We start from the raw sequence: 4,639 nt of genomic DNA, 5'->3' as shown, positions 1-4,639 counted from the left end.
ACACACACACACACACACACACACACACACACACGTAAACATGGTTTTGATAGTCTCTTCTTTGAGCTAAGATTCATCAGACATCAGCAAGGAGAAACCTGTGAGGTCACTCAGTCCAAGCTTCCCATTGTACAGATGGAGAAACTGAGGTCGGGAGAGAGGAGAAGCCTGATTCTCTGAATGCTCAGCCCCCTGAGACTGGCCTGCCCTGGCCCAGCGGCTCAACTTGTGTACAAAGACAGCGATGGTGGCGCAGAGAAGCATGCTGCATGGCATAGAAAGCTCCGCCTTGGGGCCCACACTGTCAGGCACAGGGTGGGCAGGGGGAGGACAGGAAGCAGGGGCACTATTGAGGTCAGGCAGGGCCAGGCCAAGTTGCCCAGTGGGAGTATGGCAACCAAGATCTGAGTGACTGAGGCTGCCTGGAGGTGGACAGAGTCCCAGTCTCTGTGCTGTGCTCACGCCTGGATGGTCTTATAGACATTCCCTCAGAGAACATGCTTGTCATGGGACTGAAATGTCAGTCCAGCTCCTCACTCAAACCATGACCGCCTTCGGGACACTTCACACGCACGTCAAATCGGGCAAATCCAGCTCTGAATCCTAATTCTGCCCCTTACTGAGGGTGTGTCACTGAACAGACTGTGGCTGTTAGAAGTTCGGTTTCCCCATCTGCAAAGTAGGGAGAGTAATCTCTACCTCACAGGCTTGTTGAGAAGATTCAGTTCGTTCAAAGATTCAACATTCAACAAATTGAAGATTCAAAGATTCAACAAATCTTTATGGGACACCTATCTCACACCTGGCATGAGGTCACAGACAGACAGACAAACGGAAATGTGTGTTTATGGGGCCTTTAGAGAGACATTGGCCACACAGTGACCCTAAAACCCATGTTACGGAGTGAGTTGAGTGCTTTCCATGGAAATTACTTATGAAGAAGTGTCGAAATGTAGTTGGCAAGTCAGTTCTGACTCAGAGCTACTCACTCGGTGGCAGAGTAGAACTGGCTCTCAGAGGGTTTTGCAAGAGAGGATCTCCAAGTCTTTCTTCCAAAGTGCCTGTAGATGGGCTTCAGCAGACTGACTAGCAACCAAGCCTGTTGATGGTTTGCAGCACCCAAGGACTCTGAGCGATGTACGGTCAATTTGATCAAATCTAAAACATTGTCCATTGTCCAGACACCACTATTGTAGATGACACCTTGCTAATTAACCATGGACCCTTAGACATGCTATTTTGTGTTTATTGAAAGAGTTCTTTTAGCTTTTCCTTCAGCCTAAGAGGAATTTTTCTCTCCCCCATCTAACTTACAACAAAGATGGGTCTGTAATGGCAGAGGCCAGGATAGGGTAAGATCACAAGATATCTACCTTGGCCTTCAGCAAGCTTGTCTGGTATATAATTCCTGAGCATGTAGCCAATGGACTCCAGGTTCCCTGGAGAGAGAAGACAGGCCCAAGATGAAGTTTTCCCAGAGAGAGGGATCTAGAAGGGTTGGAAAAATAGGGAAGGGCCCCTGGCTGAGTGCTCACCACTGGGTTCAGCTCTTGGTACTGAAGTGGCCAGTAGATGAGCAACCAACGGCTAGACTGAGGATCACTAGACATTTTAGTTAATAAGATGCATCCAGCATCACAGATGGAAAAGGCACATCTTCCCCAGAAGCATAGGGCACACCCGGTTCTCAGATTTTGGTTTCTACATACCATTCTCCACTAAAAGGAACTATTGCCCTTTAGAGAAACACCTGATCCCAGAGCTGGCTTAAGGAGCATACAAAGATGCCTGGAACATCAGATTGTGCTAGAAAATGAGAATATGCTAAAAAAGAATGTGAAGGGGAGTTTGGGGGCCATGGAAATAAGAACAAGATTCAGCTTTAAAAGGTTTCTACTGGATAGATTTGGTGTCATTTGAACAATGAAATCCATAGATGTTAAAAAAAAAATGAGTTTGTGAGCCCACCTGTATTTCTATAGTAAACGAATAAGCAGATGACCGGGGAAGGAAGGATTCCTCTTCCTCACCCTAGACGTTAACCAGCAAATGTGGGAAAAGATGGTGGCATTAGACACTTGACAGCAACTGTGGTGTTGTTTCAGGGAGTCCTGGTGGTGTAGTGGTTCCACGTTGGACTGCAATCGGCATGGTTGGCAGTTCAAAACCCCAGCAGCTCCATGGGAGAACGACTGGACTTCACCCCTGTAAACAGTTACAGTCTCAGAAACCATAGGAGGTTATCATAAGTCAGCATTGAATGGTGTCAGTGACAGACAGACAGACAGACAGACTTGGTTTTTTTTAAAAAGTAATATTTTTTCAGAGGAGATTTCACCAACGGATGCTACAACTAATAAAGGATAAGAACCAAGATATTTGCATATTCTCCAAGGGTCTCTCCATCAGAAATTTACTAATTACAAAGTGAGGGAAATCATTTGCTTCTGATGGAGAGAACCAGCAGATACCACCTTAACAAGTGACCCAACTTAACCAAAACCAATAATGGGGCAGATCAAGGATTGTGTCCCTACCTTCCTATCCTGAGAAGGACCCACGGCATCTCTGGGGTCCCTGACAACAGATGCATTGCTACTGTGGGGCCATCAAGTCATCTTTGGCTCATAGCAGCCCAGTGTGACAGAGTGGCACTGTTCCATTGGGCTTTCTGAGCTGTCGTGTTTATGGAAATAGGTTGCCAGGTCGTCTTCCCCCAGAGCTGCCAGGTGGATTTGAACTGCCAACCTTTGGGTTAGCAGCTTAACTCTTAACCATTACACCCCAGGGGTCCTTGACAAATGCAGGACCTGAATCTAACCACGAGGAATTATTGGGCACTCTCAGCCTGAGGTAGAAGGGTAAGTAAAAAGCAATGCTACATAAATAGAACACTTTCTTCAATAGAATATTAAACTACTATCCTATTGCTTGCTCAAAGGAAAAAAGGACTTGAAGTTGTACACCTCAACATAAAGAAAACCAGAATCCACACAACTGGAGCAATGAGCAGCATCATGATAAATGGAGACAAGCTGCAAGTTGTCATGGAGTTCACTCTACGTGGTTTTATCAGCAGCGCTCATGAAAACAGTTGGCAAGAAAGCAAAAGGTGTATTGCATTGGTCAAATCTGCCCCAAATGAGATCTTTACCGTGTTTAGAAGCAAAGATAGCACTTGGAGGGCTGAGACGCGCTGCCCCAAGCTGTGGTATTTTCAGTAGCTCATACACATGCAACAGTTGGACAACGAATCAGGAAGACTGAAGAAGAATTGATGTGTTTGAGTTGTGGTGCTGGTGAAGAATGTTGAATGTACCATGGACTGCTAAGAGGATGCATCTGTCTTAGAACAAGTACAGTCAGAATAGCCCTTGCAAGGGAAGATGACAAGATTCGTTTTTTCGGGTTTTTTTGTTTTGGATTGGATTTGGTTTGGGGGTTGTTGTTTTTTTGAGATTTTGTCTCATGCACTTTGGACATGTTATCAGGAGGAACCTGTCCCTAGGGAAAGACGTCATGAAACAACAATGTGTTAGGCTGGATTGAATAGAGAAACAAATCCAGAGACACTCATATATGTCTAAGAGAGAGCTTTATATCAAGAAGTAATTGTAGAGCGCGTCGCGGACATCCGGGTGGCTGGGGGCGGGGCAGGGGCAAGTTTTCCCATTTTGTCTCCTTGTGCCCCTGCGTCAGCCGGACATCGCACAGGTCGCGGGCACCATGAAGATCCGGACCTCTGAGCACGTCCTTGACCACCCTTGGGAAACGGTCACCATGGCAGCAATGCAGCATACCCCAACCCAATGAACCCCAGCGTGGTGGGCATCGACGCCCTGCACAGGCACGTGGACCCAGCACAGCCAGCGGCTGCTCAGCACCGAGTGGGGCCCACCCTCTGTTGTGCGAACGATAATTGGTGCAGCAAGAACCAACACGTACGTGCAAGAGCATTTTGTAGTTGTTCCCGTAGAGAAAACAATGGAGCTGAAATCGACTTCCTTTACAAACATGGTGTCAGTCGATGAGAGACTCACGTACAAGCCCCACCCTCAGGGCCCAGGGAGAACCGTGTGGACTCAGGACGCCATCATCACCGTGGAAGGAGTCAGCTCAGCAGCTACCTCGAGGGCCTGATCCGAACACAATCTAGTAAATCCGAACACCGCTAGTAAAGGCCGGGACGCCATGGAGTGGGTGATACACAAATTAAACGCCGAGATTGAGGAGTTGACGGCCTCCACCAGAGGAAGCATCAGGACGCCGAAGGCGGCGGCGTTGGTGGAGAAATGACAGTGAGACCCAGCTGCAGCACTGGGTCCTGGGCTCCACGCTCGCAGGATCTTTATTTGTTATTTAACAAACACAACTCTTATTGTAGGTAGACCTTTTTTAAAAAAAAATCTAGAGAGTCTATGTAACTTTTGGTCAAAACCACAAAGTACAGAGGGCTGCTAACTTAAGGGATCATTCCCAAATAGTGTTGTTCGAAATGACCACCAAATTTTGAAGGTGCCAGTGTTTATGGGGAAATAGAACAATTGGGGTGGGAGCGGGAGGGGATGTTTTGAGACTGGCGTTGGCATATTAAGTCTTGTGAAGGTAGATTTGCAAGCTGTCTATACCGGGAACTCTT

General features: G+C 47.1%; 1 pseudogene; it reads left to right on the top strand.

Annotated features, from left to right (window-relative positions):
* The first annotated feature begins 3,726 nt into the window (after positions 1-3,726).
* On the top strand, positions 3,727-4,296 carry LOC101644524 (annotated as a pseudogene).
* Positions 4,297-4,639: the final 343 nt, after the last annotated feature.

This window comes from Echinops telfairi, unplaced genomic scaffold (genome assembly GCF_000313985.2).
Source record: "Echinops telfairi isolate 266 unplaced genomic scaffold, ASM31398v2 ScPeMD7_18;HRSCAF=68, whole genome shotgun sequence".
Classification (NCBI taxonomy): domain Eukaryota; kingdom Metazoa; phylum Chordata; class Mammalia; order Afrosoricida; family Tenrecidae; genus Echinops; species Echinops telfairi.
Note: the sequence above shows the minus strand (reverse complement) of the source record. Positions and strands in the feature narration are given on the sequence as shown.